The sequence below is a fragment of the Elaeis guineensis genome, chromosome 3 (assembly GCF_000442705.2).
Source record: "Elaeis guineensis isolate ETL-2024a chromosome 3, EG11, whole genome shotgun sequence".
NCBI classification, from domain to species: Eukaryota; Viridiplantae; Streptophyta; class Magnoliopsida; order Arecales; family Arecaceae; genus Elaeis; species Elaeis guineensis.
The window spans coordinates 106396452-106414492 of record NC_025995.2 but is presented as its reverse complement, the minus strand read 5'-3'; the positions used below and the strand labels follow the sequence as shown (position 1 = coordinate 106414492).

Genomic DNA, 18041 nt, shown 5'->3' with positions numbered 1-18041 from the left:
TCCAATAAAAGTACAATAGCCTGAGGTTGATCGACAATCATCTATGGAGCCTGCCCAATCAGCATCAGAATAAGCTTCAACTTTGAGATGTTTATGATGAGAGAAAAGAAGATCACATCCTGAACAACCTTTAAGATATCGAAGAATTCTGTATACAGCTTCTTGATGGCGTTTACGAGGATCATGCATGTACTGACTCACAACACTGATTGCAAAGGCTATGTCAGGTCTTGTGTGAGATAGATAGATCAGTCTGCCAACAAGACGCTGATATCGTTCACGATCAACTGGCTTACCTCTTATCAGTAATGAGATGATGATTTTGCTCGATAGGTGTGACAGCCGGTTGACATCCCAATATTCCTGTTTCAATCAATAAATCCAGGATGTATTTTCGTTGAGAAAGAAAAATGCTATGAGATGATCTGGCTACTTCAATTCCAAGAAAGTACCGCAAGTTATCCAGATCTTTGACTTCAAAAGATTGTGCCAATTGAGTCTTCAAACGATCCAATTCTGAGAGATCATCACCCGTAAGAATAATATCATCAACATAAATAATTAGGATGGCAACCTTTTCTTTATTATGACAAAAGAACATAGTATGATCTGCATTACTCTGGTGGTAATCTATTTCCAGCATCGCACGATGGAAGCGATCAAACCATGCTCTGGGTGACTGCTTTAGTCCATATAGTGATCGACATAGTCGGCAAACTTTGCCATTAGTTTCTGTGCTCGTGAATCTAGGAGAAATCTCCATATACACCTCCTCTTGAAGATCACCATGTAAAAAGGTATTTTTCACATCTAGTTGGAATAAACTCCATCCAAGATTTGCCGCACAAGAAATGAGGGTTCGAACTGTGTTGATCTTGGCTACAGGGGCGAAAGTCTCCTTATAATCAATGTCATATGTCTGTGTATATCCTTTCGCAACTAAACGAGCTTTGTAGCGATCAACTTTACCCTTAGGAGTTTGTTTCACAGTATAAATCCATTTGCAACCCACTGGTTGTTTTCCAGCAGGTAAGGAAACTAATTCCCAAGTTTATTTTTTTTTTCAGGGCTTGCATTTCTTCAAGCATTGCTTCTTTTCACTTAGGATTTATCATAGCATCCTTCCAGTCTGTTGGTATAGAGATAGCTTCTAATGATACAATAAATGATCTATATGTAGGTGATATAGACTCATAGAAAATAAAATTAGCAATATCATAATGATATCGAGAAGGAATAATATGAGAACGAGAAGCTTTTCTATGAGCAATAGAAAGATTTAAGATAGGATCAAAAGGAGAAATATCACCATTGTCAAATGAAGATGCTGGAGCTGAGTCAGAAGAAGATTGTTGGATAGCGATAGAATGCACAATGGGCTCAGTTGAAGACTCTCTTTGTCGATTAAGGTCACTATCCAGTTGTTCATCAGTTTGCTCCTACTCAGTCTCTTCTGTTACTATAATCTCCCCCTCTCGACTAGTAGCTGTAGAAGGAATACTAGGAGAGCAAATGAATTGTTGGGCTAAAGGTAATTGAGTAGCTGGCTGTATTGTTGAAGCATTATCAAAAAAGGCTTCGGTCTCTCGAAAAGTGACGTCCATGCTAACAAATATTCATCTTTCAGGAGGATAATAGCATTTATAGCCCTTTTGAGTAGCAGGATATCCCACAAATACACACTTCAGAGCTTTTGGATCAAGTTTGCCGACCATCGGATGATGATTTCGGACAAAGCACATACATCAGAATACTCGAGGAGGTACAATAAAAGAAGACTTTCTTTGTAGATATTCAAGTGGTGCCTTGTACCCCAGAGTTTGAAGAGGCATCTGGTTAATTAGATAAGCCGCAGTGAGAACTGCCGCACCCCATAAGATTTTTGGAACCCACATAGTAAATAACAAGGATCTAGAAACTTTCAAAAGATGTCAATTCTTCCATTCAGCAACACCATTCTGGGCTGGTGTATCAACACAAGTAGTTTGATGGATAATTCCATGAGTAGTTAGATACACATGAAATTCCTTACTACTATATTCTGTGCCATTATCAGATCTCAATACTTTAATTTTGACACTAAACTAGGTATCAACTAATTTATGAAACTCTTTGAAACAGCGTATAACCTCATCTTTAGCCTTTAGAAGATATACCCAAGTTACTCTACTGTAGCAGTTAATAAAAGTCACAAAATAACGGTATCCAGAAATAGAGACAGTACTACAAGGTCCCCATACATCTGAGTGAATAACATCAAATGGTTTAATGCTACGGGTTCCTGAAGCTGGATAGGTATTTCGAGTGTGTTTAGCATACTCACATGCATCACAAACTAATTATTCTTTCAGACAAGAATTATATAAACCGGGAAACAGTTGTGATAACATAGAAAAAGAGATATGTACAAGTCGATGATGTTGCAACTGAAGTTCATTCATGGCATCAATAGATGAAGAAGCAACCATACCAGCTTCCTGATAGTTTTGTAGTTTTCCATCATCCAAATAGTAGAGCCCATTGTGCATTTTACCATACCCAATCATCTCCCCCGTTGTCAGCTTCTGAAAAACATAATAAGTAGGGAAGAATGTAACTTTGCAATTTAGATTATTTATAATGGAATGGATAGACAATAGATTAGTGGGAAAACTAGGGACATGCAAAGCAGAAGATAATTTTATATTTGGTGTACAGGTGATAGATCCTTTTCCAGACACAGGTTGAAAGGAGCCATCGGCTATACGAACTTTATCAGAACAGAATGAGTAAGACATAAATTTATCAGAATTACCAGTCATATGCATAGTGGTGCCAGAGTCTATGACCCACATTTTATTTGTATCAGGAGTTAATGTACTATGAGAAAGATTGGATTGTGCAAAATGAGAGAAAAAATTTGAAGAGAAACTAGAGGATTTGCTAGTCAAACCATTAGTGGAAGGAGCATTGTCAGAAGAAATATTAAGTTTGTCCATGATTCATCGGAGCATCTCATCAGTAGACAATGAACTTTCAATATTAATGGGTGGAGTTGTTGATGCCTTTGTAGATAAAACATCTTTCCCTGCATGCTCAGAAAGATTGGCCTGATGATGATTAGTGTTTGCACCAGAACGACCTCTTCCTCGACGACCACCCCAACCATAACCAAAGGGACGGCCATGTAGCTGCCAGCATGTATCACGAACATGTCCCGTTTTATTGCAATAGGAACATATCCGTATATCTCCACGTCCACGTGATTGCTGAGATTGTAGCTGGGGTTGGACAACCATTGCAGAGCGGATGGTATCCGGAACAACCATTACATGATGACGAGTTTCCTCGCTTAGAATCAGAGAGAAGACTTGCTCAAGGGAAGGTAGATCTATACTTTGTCCCAGAATCTGAACCCTGATTGGGTCAAATTCATCATTGAGTCCAGCAAGGAAATCAAAGATGCGCTCTTCATCGGTGAATCTTTTGAACATAACAGCATCTTCAGAGCAACAAGCTTTGAAGGGGCGATAAAAATCCAGCTCAGACCATATACGCTGGAGTTTTGCCATATAAGCAGTAATAGAAAGATCCCCTTGTCGAAGAGCACGCACCTTACGTCTAAGCTCAAAAGCTTGAGTAGTGTTACCTTGTTGTGAATAAGTCTAGGTAGCAGTCTCTCAAATTTTGTGGGCGGTTTCAAAAAACGACATACCTTGAGCAACAGAAGGTATCATAGAATTGAGAAGCCAAGCCATTACAAGAAAATTCTCTGATTCTCATTTTTGAATTTTTGTGTCTCCGGATTGAGGCTTAACAGCAATTCCAGTGAGAAATCCTTCAAATTCGCGAGCTTTGATATATAGCCGAACATTCCGAGACCACATAAGATAGGTGAGAGGTCCATCAAGTCGAACAGAGCTAATCAAAAGGGATGGGTTGTCCATCACGACTCAAGAAGGATGGACCACCTCACTGAATGGCATCAATACCACCTGTTACCTCAAAATAATGACAGAGAAACTACTGGATGATTGTCATCTTTTTTTTTTTTTTGGAAGGAGGGAAAAGCAAAAAAGGAAAAAACTTTAAATAGAGAGGGGCTAACATTTTCCTATTTTAAGCGGCGACCATGGAGGAGATGTCACGGAGGAGGGAAGCAACGGCGGTGACATCACGGAGGATGTTGGCGATGGTGACAATGGAGCGTGGAGATGCGCGGGAGTAGTGGAGGCAGCGGCGGCGGAGATGGGCGAAAACGTGGCGCAACTTGCAACGATCTGAGAGGAGAGGGCGGAGCGATGGCGGTGAGAGGAGAGGGTGTGAATCGTGGAGGAGGGGCAAATGCAGTGGCAGAGATGGCCGTGAATGCGTTGGTGGCAGAGGAGAGGGCGGCAACGATCGCGGAAAAGAGAAGCGGTGGCCTGAAAGGGTGGTCGCGAATGTGAGGGGTGGTGGCCTGAGAGGGTGGTCGTGGAGGAGAGGGCAGAGGAGAGGAGCGGCGGACAAAGGCCGACGTGCTGAGAAGAAGAAGAAAGAAAAAAAATGGTGGTATCGTGCTGGGAAGAAGAAGAATACAAAGAAATCATGGATCAGATCCCAAAAGCTATGATACCATGTTGAAAAACTAGAGAAAGGAGAAAATTAGAGAAAGAAGATGGGAGATGAGGAAGGAATTTCTTCTCTTTATTTTTTCATATCCTGGCTTTAGGGGTTCTCTCCATTTTATACAAAATTTTCTTGTTATTTACCGGAAGGTGATAATCTATTTTTGGTTATCCCTTAAACAAGGAAAGCATTTACAATTTATTCAAGGAAATGCAGGGCTGTCAATAGGTGTGTTAAAGCTGTCAATAGTTCCCTTAAGTTGGGGAGCTAAAATGAATTCAGCAGAGTCTTGACTTTTTGGAATATGACTTATCTTGAGGAGAGTACCGCATCCCTCTTTACATAGAGAAAACTTTATCTAGGCTGTTAGGTCATTAGAAAAGTTTGTTAGACCATTAGAAATTTGTTAGGCTGTTAGCTTGTTATAATAGAATGGCTAGCTGTTTAGAGATCGTGGGTTGTTTATTCATGTGGTGATTAGCTGTAGTATAACTGGAAGATAATTATTGTAGAGTTGGACAACAGCTATAATGGAGCTGTAGAGTAACTGTTTTTATTTTGGATCAGATCGATTTTAGACCGATGTCTTTGTGGTAGATCGGACAAAAGTCGAGCTGATCACAATACTCAATTAAGGGTCAAACTAGATCAATTCAGATCGATGTATAACCAAGCTATGGATTGACCAGATTGGCATTTCATCGATTTGACTAAAAAGTCGACTTGATCAATGTGATTGTTAGATGATTCTTTCTGATTTTATCACATGGCTAGGGGTCGGTTAACTATACGAATAATCATAATTAATTCTTACGTATAAAAATAAGAGAATCAATCAAATATTATCAGTCAAACTCTTATATTTGTTAGCTTCCAGGAGTGGTAGTGCGACACCATAGTCGCTAAAGAAACTATGAGATCATTAAGATCATATATGGATCCTTCTAATAAACCTGAAGTGCATTCCCGCCAAAGAAAAAGGTTGACGTTTCTCTCTCTAACTAACCTCTTAACAAATATTCAGCTGCTAGGGCCATAGCCTTAGAAGGACTTCATATTTTGTGACCAAAATCTTCTTTCAAAATTCAGAAGAATTTAGATAAAGGTTAAAAATATCTTTAGAAATCTTCACAAAGGCGCACATATTAGATGTGTGGTTCTTTCTTCACATTTTGTTTTATTTTTTTCCATGTACCAGCTGTAATATATTTTTTTAAAAATATTTCATCCTCTCTCATATTATTATTATTATTTGGATACATAAGGGGGTCATGAGCGCCAAAAAATAAAAAAACAAGAAAATAAGTACACACAAAGAAAAGAAACTCCAACACTATTTGCTAGTACCAGAGTTTTTTCTTCTTCTTTTTTTTTTTTTTAATGTTGGAAGGGACGTAGCAAAATAGAATACCATTGTTTGAGGGAGTCTGATTAAGTTGATTGTAGGCTGGTTCGCTTCTCAAAAAGTATAAGACACCTTGAAGGAGTTTAAAGAAGCTGCACATTGAACAATATTTCAGAGAAAAAGATTTTGAATATGAACAACGGAGGATAGCAGAGGAAGCTTTTGTTGATATTGCTCTATCCATTTAATTATAGTGAGAGAGTCTCCTTCTAACCATATATTTGTTTTGCTACGCTGTAGAGTTGCAATAAATAAGGCAATCCAAGTAGCTAATAGTTCGGCCTAAGGAACAGTTATAGTTTATGGTTCTAGCTTGAAAAACAATACTGTAACAATCATGAATAATATAACACAATCTTGCATCTCCTTTATGCCATGAAGCATGAACATTAACCTTAACTAAACCACTTGGTGGGTGTTGCGGCCAATCGCCTCGTCGCCCGATCGCCGGGAAGCGTGCACCTGCAAAAAGAAGTCCGCACTGACCGGAGGCGGCTCCGGCGGGGACCCTCCGACGGTCAAGTCAGAGAGGTGACTGGGCAACAGTGAAATGCAGACAGAGAGCTCTGAGAAGGAGAGGGAGAGGGAGAGGAGCGAGCCTGCGTATGTGGGAGAGACGGGCGGATCCCCCCTTTTTGCACTATTGCCTTCCCCGGTATATATAGTGGAGCTAGGTATGGCGCCGTCATTAATGGCGCGGACAAGTGAGGAACTGTCAACTCACTGTGGACTGTCAGAGCCGCCGTAAAAACGTCATGTCGCCGTGTGGCCGTCCAATCACCAGGGTTGACCCGGCTCTCGGCGGGACCATGTCCCTAGGTAACTGCGCCGCATGTCCGTGTCAGAGCTGACAACGTCTGGCGGCTGTACGGTGGTTGGAGGAGCCGACCGACCCAAAGTCGGTAGCCAGCTGAGTGGTGTCGGGCCCCTCCATTGGTCGGCGAGCATCATGTTGCGAGAGTCGGCCATCAGACTTCCTGGCCGGAGTCGGCCAGTCGGTCGGTCGGAGTCGGCCAGTCGGTCGGTCGGCCAGTCGGTCGGTCGGCCAGTCGGAGTCGGCCGTCGGGGTCGGCCAGTCGGTCGGTCGGCCAGTCGGAGTCGGCCGTCGGGGTCGGCCAGTCATCCGTCGGGGTCGGCCAGTCGGTCGGTCGGCCAGTCAGGGTCGGCCATCGGGGTCAGCCAGTCGGTCAGTCGGCCGTCGGGGTCGGCCAGTCGGGGTCGGCCAGTCGGAGTCGTCCGTCGGGGTCGGCCAGTCGGTCGGTCGGCCGTCGGAGTCGTCCGTCGGGGTCGGCCAGTCGAAGTCGTCCGTCGGGGCCGGCCAGTCGGTCGGTCGGCCGTCGGAGTCGTCCGTCGGGGTCGGCCAGTCGGTCGATCGGCCGTCGGAGTCGGCCAGTCGGTCGGTCGGCCGTCGGGGTCGGCCAGTCGGGGTCGGCCAGTCGGAGTCGTCCGTCGGGGTCGGCCCCTTCGACCGTAAGTCGGTCGGTGGGTATTCCCCAACAGTTGCCCCCCTCCACTCCTGAGCCCGATGTCGTGTTGGCTCGCGTGAACACGTGGGCGACGGCTTCGGACGAAAGGAGTGGTGTTCCATCTTTTCCTGCCCCGACTCTGGCGATCATATCAACGAACGATCCAATATCGATCGTCCCGACTGTAGGTCGAGCATGCACGTCGGGTCGGAGGTCGGCCAACCTCCGAACGTTGCTCGTCGACACGATCATTCTGCAGAATCTGATAGTCGAGTAGCATCCGACGTATTCGGATAGGATAACGATGGCAAGTCGAATATCCATTATCCAGCCCTTGGTCGGACGTATGCGTCGGGATGTATGATAAACGGCGGCAAGCCGAATATCCTTCGACCGGTCGTGACCAGATCGGTATGTCGCGAATGCGACTGCGGTCGTCTTGGCGTTTTGCCCTTCTTAGTCGAAGCTAAGTCGGCAAGTTAGCCAGCCGCATTAGTCGAAGCCCTTTGCCTTCAGAGGCCGAGGCCGTCAGTTTCGGCGATCAATGATCGAGCCGTTGATTCGGCGATCGACGATCGGCCATGTTGGTCGAAGCCTTTTGCCTTCAAAGGCCGAGGCCGTCGGTTTCGGCGATCGATGATCGAGCGGTTGATTCGGCGATCGACGATCGGCCATGTTGGTCGAAGCCTTTTGCCTTCAAAGGCCGAGGCCGTCGGTTTCAGCGATCGATGATCGAGCCGTTGAGTCGGCGATCGACGATCGGCCATGTTGGTCGAAGCCTTTTGCCTTCAAAGGCCGAGGCCGTCAGTTTCGGCGATCGATGATCGAGCCGTTGATTCGGCGATCGACGATCGGCCATGTTGGTCGAAGCCTTTTGCCTTCAAAGGCCGAGGCCGTCGGTTTCGGCGATCGATGATCGAGCCGTTGATTCGGCGATCGACGATCGGCCATGTTGGTCGAAGCCTTTTGCCTTCAGAGGCCGAGGCCGTCGATTTCGGCGATCGATGATCCAGCCGTTGATTCGGCGATCGACGATCGGCCGTGTTGGTCGGAGCCTTTTGCCTTCAGAGGCCGAGGCCGTCGTAGATTCTCCGCTCCTTCGATCTCTATCAGGATCTGCGCACGAGGAGCGGGGAGAGGGGCGTAGGAGTCATACCTGCGATGCGTCGGTCTCAGACTCCATCGTCAGGGTGACTTTTGGATTCGTCGGGGTGGCGAGACCCGACTATCGGTCGGGAGCCTGCTTGGTTCGGCGGGTTCCCGACCTTTCCTCCGCTTCTCCTTCGGGCCTCTGGGTTCGGCCAAACGTCGGTCGGATGCCCCTTCATCCGCGCGCATATACTTATATGCGCGCTCCAGTAGCTCGGCATAAGTTCGGGGGAGGGTCTTGTCCAGAGAGTAGGTGAATCGGGATGCCCTCAGCCCCCGCTTCATGGCTGAGATTGCCATGTCTTCGTTGAGGTCCCGGACCTCGAGCGTGGCCGCGTTGAATCGCGCCACGAAGTGTCGGAGCGTCTCGTTTTCCCCCTGCTTGAGGGAGAAAAGGCTGTCCGACGTTCACGGCGGCTTTCGGCTGGTGCTGAAATGGGCCACGAACGAGTGCTCGAGCTGTCCGAAGGAGTGGATACTTCTCGATCGGAGGCCGGAGTACCAGGCCCTGGCAGCCTTGCGGAGTGTGGCGGGGAAGCCGATGCAAAGGAGAGCGTCGGTTGCCCCTTGAATCGTCATGAGAGCTTTGTAGCTTTCCAGATGGTCGATTGGGTCGGTGGAGCCGTCGTAAGACTCCGCGTGCGGCATCTTGAACCGACTGGGGATCGGTTCGTCGAGGATGAGTCGGGAGAGAGGTTGGGCGGTTTGGAAGTCGACGTGGTTTGAAGACTTCTGGCCGTCCATCTGCAACTGAGCGAGTCGGTGGTCGATTTCCTCGAACCGGCGCTCGTAGTCGTCCGCTCGTCGATGCTGGGAGACCCCAGGGGTGGAGCCTCCGGAAGATTCTGAGAGAGAGGCCGATGGCGTGCGCGGCCGTTTCTCCTTCCTTGCCCGTTCCAACGGGGAAGGGGAGGGCCGCTGGGACCGTCGGTCGTCGCGCCATGGTCGTCCCTCCTCTTCTCCGTGGGAGTGCTTTTGGGGGCGCTCGCATGGAGGCGACAGGGATCGGCGCGATCGTCGGCGGCTGCTCCTGGAAGGCATAGGTCGGGCCGCCGGTTGCTGCTGGAGGCTTTTGACTGCGTCGGTCAGTACGGTCATCTGCCGTACGATGGCCGCAATCTGCGCCTCCGTGGTCACTGCAGGGCGCGGAGAGCTAGGCTCCGCCGCCGGTGGTGGCGGGGAGGCCTCTTCCCGGCGGGAAGAACGCCTCGCCGACCCAGTGACTCTCGATCGTTGAGCTCTTGTCTTTGTCATGCTGTCCCCTACCTGGCGCGCCAATCTGTTGCGGCCAATCGCCTCGTCGCCCGATCGCCGGGAAGCGTGCACCTGCAAAAAGAAGTCCGCACTGACCGGAGGCGGCTCCGGCGGGGACCCTCCGACGGTCAAGTCAGAGAGGTGACTGGGCAACAGTGAAATGCAGACAGAGAGCTCTGAGAAGGAGAGGGAGAGGGAGAGGAGCGAGCCTGCGTATGTGGGAGAGACGGGCGGATCCCCCTTTTTGCACTATTGCCTTCCCCGGTATATATAGTGGAGCTAGGTATGGCACCGTCATTAATGGCGCGGACAAGTGAGGAACTGTCAACTCACTGTGGACTGTCAGAGCCGCCGTAAAAACGTCATGTCGCCGTGTGGCCGTCCAATCACCAGGGTTAACCCGGCTCTCGGCGGGACCATGTCCCTAGGTAACTGCGCCGCATGTCCGTGTCAGAGCTGACAACGTCTGGCGGCTGTACGGTGGTTGGAGGAGCCGACCGACCCAAAGTCGGTAGCCAGCTGAGTGGTGTCGGGCCCCTCCATTGGTCGGCGAGCATCATGTTGCGAGAGTCGGCCATCAGACTTCCTGGCCGGAGTCGGCCAGTCGGTCGGTCGGAGTCGGCCAGTCGGTCGGTCGGCCAGTCGGTCGGTCGGCCAGTCGGAGTCGGCCGTCGGGGTCGGCCAGTCGGTCGGTCGGCCAGTCGGTCGGTCGGCCAGTCGGAGTCGGCCGTCGGGGTCGGCCAGTCATCCGTCGGGGTCGGCCAGTCGGTTGGTCGGCCAGTCAGGGTCGGCCATCGGGGTCAGCCAGTCGGTCAGTCGGCCGTCGGGGTCGGCCAGTCGGGGTCGGCCAGTCGGAGTCGTCCGTCGGGGTCGGCCAGTCGGTCGGTCGGCCGTCGGAGTCGTCCGTCGGGGTCGGCCAGTCGAAGTCGTCCGTCGGGGTCGGCCAGTCGGTCGGTCGGCCGTCGGAGTCGTCCGTCGGGGTCGGCCAGTCGGTCGATCGGCCGTCGGAGTCGGCCAGTCGGTCGGTCGGCCGTCGGGGTCGGCCAGTCGGGGTCGGCCAGTCGGAGTCGTCCGTCGGGGTCGGCCCCTTCGACCGTAAGTCGGTCGGTGGGTATTCCCCAACAGTGGGGATACCCGATAAACCAACCTTGGGCAAGGATGAGATGAGCTCATAGAGTTACCGATATGCCAGAACTGTGGTTTTATAGATCCGGCTAATTTTAATGAAACACGATAAAACCCTTTAGCAAGATGATGAGCGGAGAATTAGAAGTGAAAATAGACCAAACCAGGCCAAGCTTTGGCTTAAATAGATCCGATCTGTATTATAAAATACTAGTCTGAGTCTGATTTGTTGAACTTGTTTAGACTTAAAATGAGACTTGATCTGACCTGTTTTGCAAAATAAAAAAATCTGATCTAGCCTAAAAGTCTATTTAAAAGTCCATAGACATTAAAACCTTTAAATAGGCTAACGGGTCTAGACTTTTAAGGCCTCAACGGTACAGGTCCAAAGACCTATCAAACATCATAATTTTCTGCTTCTAACAAACCTCAAATTACCGAGTATATAACTTGAACCAAATAGAAAGTAGTATTTAAGAACCATTTTTACAATAAAAAGCTAAAGTAGTATCTCAAGAACCGTTTATACAGGCCAGCCTGCAGGCTTTCAGGTCGAGCTTTAGAATTTTAGATCTGTCCTATTTATTTAAATAGGTCATTTTAAAAATCTATGCTTGACTTATTTAGATAAACAGATCAGATCCGGCTAGACCGATGGCAGGTCAGGCCACAGGCCCTTGACAGACCGTCTGGCCTATTTTTACCCCTAGTAGAGATAAAAATTTGTAGAGTGCCGTAAGATTTTTCTTAAAATAGATGATCATTTCTTGAGTTCCAAATAGCCTAGGTGATATAACATATTAGCACCTTATAAAACTCTGTAATACTATGATTAGAACAAATTTCAATGGAGTCTTGTAAACCGGTAAAGTTTGATGAAATTAAAAATTTTAGCTTCAAAATTGCTCAAATTTTAAAAGAATGAGAAGAATGATACAAGCACTGCCGAATACCTTCAATACCCCTATGGCATGAATCATAATTTATATTTTGATGGTTTAGAAATCTTCGTGGATACAAAATGTTCTTGGCAATCTGCACTTTGCTCTTGAGAAGGATTTTGTATCTACTAAGTATCTGTTGTACCAATCTTTTGTTCATCATACGGTACTTCTTCTACTTCATCATGTATTCCGTTTCTGTATGTAATCTATATAAATGCCGTAAAACTCTTCACAGTTATTTTAATATAGCCTTCGCCTTGGTTATTCAGAAAAAAAAAAAAATCTGCACTTTTCTCTTATCCGGCTCCGATTCGCTTTAACCCACCTACTGTAGACCAGCAAGCCAGTTTACCATATAATTATTATATTAAATCACCAACAAAATTGTAGATGAATATATGAATTCAAAAAAAAAAAATCTTTCTTTAGATGCTGACTTCGTATAGGAAAGATCTCGCGTTTCCTTAACACGTGTAAGACACCGGCCACATAAAATTAGTAGGTTATATGGATGTCATATGAAAAAGGTCACGCGTGGATGCTTAGGATTAAGTGGTCGCATAAGATGTAAGCTACGGGATTTTTTAACGGCTACTATGAACCCGTAGCTATAAAAGGAGCTGCAATGCCATCGATGGTTATTCCATTACCCACCCACTTGGTTCTCCCTCCGGCTTCTCGACGGTTCTTGGTATCTATGGATGTTTCTTTTGTTACCCTAGCATTGCTCCTCTCATCTTCTTCTTCTTCACCTTCTCCATGTCCTATTCCGATCCTACTTGGTCTTATTCTTGAACCAAAGGCAGCCTTTCTGTAGCTTAAAACTGTTCTTGAAATCAAAGCCCATCTCGTCTCTCCTCTCCTCTGCTAGTCTTCTCTTCTTGAACGATGAGCGAGGCAGCTTTGGAAGGCCTGCTGTTCTACAAGCAATCAGGATATCGCCATTGTTGGACGGAGAGGTTGCCATAGGAGAAAGGAGGGAGACCTTTCGATTTCGGTCTCATTCGTTCAAGAATCTTTTTGAGCCTCTGAGCCCTAGGTCTTCTTCTCCTTGTTATTCTTAGCTTCTTTTTCTCTTTCTCTCTTTTCTTTTCTTTTCTTCTCTCTTGCTTTTCTTCTTTATTTTTTGTTCCCTAGATTGGGAAAGTGGCATCGGTTTATGGTTTATATGAAGTGGTTATGATGGTACCTTGACGAGGATTTCGTTGCATTGCGAAGTAGAAAATGGCTATTTCTATCGGTAAGACAATCTTGGACGGTCTGCTGATGTTCTGCAGGCAACTGGATGCAGCCGCTTGGAGACTTGAAGTCTTGCAACGCAATGCTGGATTAAGTGCTGAATCCGAGCCTCTTCCTCCGCTTCATTTTGCAATTTCTTTTTCCCCCTTCCAAGATTTTTTTTTTTTTTTGAAGATTTCTTTAATTTTAATTTTTTCATAATACTTATTTTCTTCGTATAATTTTTTTCTTTGGCAACTCCAGAATTCACACAATTTGGAGATCGTTAAAAATTGGGGTGGGCACCTTGCATCGATGGTCGCTAGGGTTTTGAGAACCCAAATTCTCAAAACTTCTATTTTAGGATTTTAAGAACCCAAATTCACAAATCTTGTCTCTCCTCTCCTCTGCTTGTCTTCTCTTCTTGAGCGAAGAGCGAGGCAGCTCTGGAAGGCCTGCTATTCCGCAGGCAACCAGTATGCAGCCATTGTTCAATGGGGAGGATGCCGTAGGAGAAGGGAGGGGGTTCTTTTGGTGTAGGTCTCATCCATTCAAGAATCCCCTGGAACCTTTGAGCCCCAGGTCTTCATCTTCCTAGCTTGTTTTTCCTCTTTCCTTTTTTTTTTCTTTTCTTCTCTCTCGCTTTTCTTCTTCATTTTTTGTTCCCCAGATTGGGTCAGTGGCTTCGGTTTAAGGTTTATATGAAAAGGCTGTGATGATTCCTTAAGGAGGGTTTTGGTATATTGAGAAGTAGAAAACGGCTATTTTATCAGCAAGGCAATCTTGAACGGTCTGCTGATGTTCTGCAGGCATTTGGACGCAATCGCTTGGAGACTTGAAGACTTACAATGCAATGCAGGATTAAGTGGTGAATTTGAGCCTCTTCCTCTGGTTCGTTTTGCAATTTCTTTCCCCCTTCAAAGATTTTATTTATTTTTTATTTTTTTTGCAAGTTTTTTCAAATTTTTTTTCCTTCATTATACTTATTTTGTTCAAATTATTTTTTCTTTGGCAACCCAAGAATTCATACAATTTGGAGACTGTTGAAAGATTGGGATGGGGATCTTGCATCGATGGTTGCTGGGGTCTTGAAAACTCAAAATCTCAAAACTTCTATTTTTGATTGTTCAAGATATTGAGAACCCAAGTTTTCAAATCTCATTTCAAATTCTCAAATTTTTGGTTGTTCGTCTTCTTTTGTTAAACGAAGGTCCAGGCAGCTCTGGAAGGCCTGCTGTTCTGCAGGCAACCAATATCCAGCCATTGTTGGATGGAGAGGATGCCGTAGGAGAAGAGACGGGGATCTTTCGGTTTCAGTCTCATCTATTCAAGAATCCCATAAAACCTATGAGCCCTAGGTCTTCTTCTTCTTTCTAGCTTCTTTTTCTTTTTTCTTTCTTTTCTTTTCTTCTCTCTTGCTTTTCTTCTTCATTTTTTGTTCCCCACGTTGGGATAATGACATCGGTGTAAGGTTTGTATGAAGAGGCCGTGATGATTCTTTGATGAGGGTTTTGATGTATTGCGGAGTAAAAAATGGCTATTTCTATCGACAAGACAATCTTAGACGGTCTGCCGATATTTTACAGGCAACTGGATGCAGCCGTTTAGAGACTTGAAGACTTACCACGTAATGCTGGATTAAGTGGGGAATCTGAGCCTCTTCCTCCGCTTCATTTTGTAATTTCTTTTTTCCCTTCAAAGATTTTGTTTTTTTTCAAGATTTCTTTAATTTTAATTTCTTCACCATTCTTATTTTCTTTGAATAATTTTTCTTTGCCAGCCCAAGAATTCACACAATTTGGAGACCGTTGAAAGATTGGGATGGAGATCTTGCATCGATGGTCGCTTTCCGAAGCCAAATTCTCAAAACTTGTATTTTTGGTTGTTCAAGATTTCGAGAACAGATTTCGAGAACCCAAATTCTCAAATCTCGTCTCTTCTCTCCTCTACTTGTCTTCTCTTCTTGAACACCGGGCAAGACAGCTCTAGAAGGCTTGCTGCTCCGCAGGCAACCAGTATGCAGCCGTTGTTGGATGGAGAGGATGTCACAGGAGAAGGGAGGGGGTTCTTTCAGTTTCCATCTCATCCATTTAAGAATACCATGGAACCTCTGAGCAACGTCTTCTTCTTCTTCTAGGCTTCTTTTTCTCTTTCTTTCTTTTCCTTTTCTCCTCTCTTGCTTTTCTTCTTCATTTTTTGTTCCCTAGATCGGGAAAGTGGCATTGGTTTTAGGTTTATATGAAGAGGCTGTGATGATTGGTTTTAGGTTTATATGAAGAGGCTGTGATGATTCCTTGGCAAGGGTCTTGTTGCATTGCGAAGTAGAAAATGGCTATTTTGAAAGGCAATCTTGGATTGTCTGCTACTATTCTGTAGGCAATTGTATGCAGCTACTTAAGTGATGAATCTATGCCTCCTTCTCCCTTTCTTTGCTTTGAAATTCCTTTTTGTTTTCCTTCAAATGTTTGGCATTTCCATGGTTTCTCTAATCTCTTTATTATAGTTAATTTCTTCAGATAATTTATTCTTTGGCCTCCCCCAGCATTCATACAATTTGGAGACCATTGAAACATAGCGGTGGGATCTTGCATTGTTAGTTGCTAGGGTTTTGAGAACCAAAATTTTCAAATCTTCTATTTTGGTTGTTCAAGGTTAGGAATGGTATGCCGTGATCAGGGTTTATTACATTTTTAAGGGGTCTTGAATCTACTACTTTTTAGCCACATTTTTTCTATTTTTTTCATTCATCTTTTCTGGTTCTCTTTTTTAAGCTCAGTAGCAAAGGTTTTGTTCTTGCATAGATTCCTCTTTCTTCCCCTTCTGTCTATTCTCTTCCTTCTTTTTATGAGCATTGATGACATATAAGACAATTACAAAAATATCCTTTAGATGCATGTTGCTGCAACATCCTGGTTCCTGGAGCGGATTTTTTTGGCACTGTTCTTCTAATACCGTTAGCTGAGGAGCTGATCAGGGTTTGTGACCAATTTAAGTTGCTTCTTTTTTTGGAGCCTCCTTTATGCTGGAGTTACACAAGCATATAGATTTCACTATGATATTAAATAATGCTATCCACTCTGACTTTCCTTTGGTAATATGTTTAATCTTGTTAAAATTTAATACAACCCTTCCATAGTTCGATTATTTATGCTACAAGTTTATCTACTTTTGTTTTTCTTAATCTTCCTATTTATCTTTGCAGATATAGTGGTAGTCTATTTTGCTTATAGGTTTTTATGCTCGGCACCTGGATCTACTTTATATTGCTATCAAATGGTGTACAAGCACTTCTCCAAGAATCTGCACAACCTATTGGGATTTCATATGTAACGCAGAAACAGCCATTCTGCATGTAGGGTTAAGGCTATGTATATCTGGTCTTTTCTAGACTTCGCAATGGCAAAAGCCTCATGCATTGAGCTGTCTTGTTTGGATTTGATATGTACTCTGCCCATTACAACCATCTGTAATATTCTTTGCTGTTAAATATGTCAGTATTGCTTTTCTAGGAGACTTATTCATGTAAGTAGTTACATGTTGATAGTCATCTCAAGCAAGAATATATATATATATATATATATATATAGCCCTTTAGAAATCAAGAATTTCTACTTATCCCTATTTTTTGCAATACTATTTGCAGATTAGTTAGGGAAAGGTGCAAATAAAATGCAAACATTGTATTATTTGCGATTTAGAAGTTCAGTTGTTTAGCAGGCTACTAATGCAGCATATAGGAGATAGGACAAGATTTCTGGTAGGCAGTTATATATATATATATATATATATATATATATATATATATATATATATATATATATATATATATATATATATATATAGCCCTTTAGAAATCAAGAATTTCTACTTATCCCTATTTTTTGCAATACTATTTGCAGATTAGTTAGGGAAAGGTGCAAATAAAATGCAAACATTGTATTATTTGCGATTTAGAAGTTCAGTTGTTTAGCAGGCTACTAATGCAGCATATAGGAGATAGGACAAGATTTCTGGTAGGCAGTTAAAATAAGCCTTTTGGATGGCATGGAATACTACTAATTTAATTTCATCTCCTCTCCTCTCTGTCTTTTCTAACAATGCTGGGGCAGCTTTTATGGTCTGCCATCTGGCAGCCAACTAATTTCTGCCATTGCTGGTAGGATTATTATGGTCTTTCAGATGCATGGATGGGGTGTGTTAGATGCAGGATTCATCCAAGCCTCAAAATCCTGTTTCACAGCTCTTTTCCTAATCCATATTAATTAGACATGCATAGTACTATTATTATTTGTTGTAACAAAGGTGCGTTCAAAGACTTTGGTTGGTTTTTACTTTTAGGCTTTTGAAAGATCTTGGACGGTTGTCTCTTCAGTGGTTGTCTTTGCATGAAAAGACATGCATACACATATAATTCCTTTTTTCTTTCCCTTTTTTCTAAAAAAAATTCTAATGATCTATATCTTTTGTGAAGAGTTGGTGTTTTCTTCCCAATGGGTAGAGAAAATATTGTCATTGCTTCCACTTTGCAAATCTACTGGAAATGGCAAGGCAGGACTGCACCACAGGATATCGGTTGTAGCCACTTATTTTGAACATGTTTATTTAGCTGGACATTTCCATTTTCATGCATGATCTGAGAAAATGTACAAACTCCTTCACCCTTAAGAAAAAAGGGGTCAAAGAGAACTGTCTTCTTTTCTCTCTTAACATTTGAGACATTAAATCTGTCATATATGGAAATCAACCCAAGAGGAGGATCATGTAACAGGGAGTATATACTTAGGTTTTATTTAAGAATATCTCCACAATTAACTGATTAAGTAAACTTTTTCAATGATTTCTTAATTTTCTTAGTCACTATCAATTATTTATTAATGTTTAGTCAAGCAGTTG

The 18041-nt window shown here is 44.4% G+C and overlaps 1 long non-coding RNA gene across 13 annotated transcripts in view; it reads left to right on the top strand.

Annotated features, from left to right (window-relative positions):
• The first annotated feature begins 12574 nt into the window (after positions 1–12574).
• Positions 12575–18041, top strand: part of LOC140856567 (uncharacterized) — a 41139-nt gene continuing 35672 nt past the window's right edge. For all 13 annotated transcript variants that reach the window (XR_012139904.1, XR_012139909.1, XR_012139905.1 and 10 more), the window contains exons 1-3: positions 12575–14825; positions 14929–15380; positions 15415–16500. This is a non-coding gene — a long non-coding RNA (uncharacterized lncRNA). The remainder of the gene's footprint in view (positions 14826–14928; positions 15381–15414; positions 16501–18041) is intronic.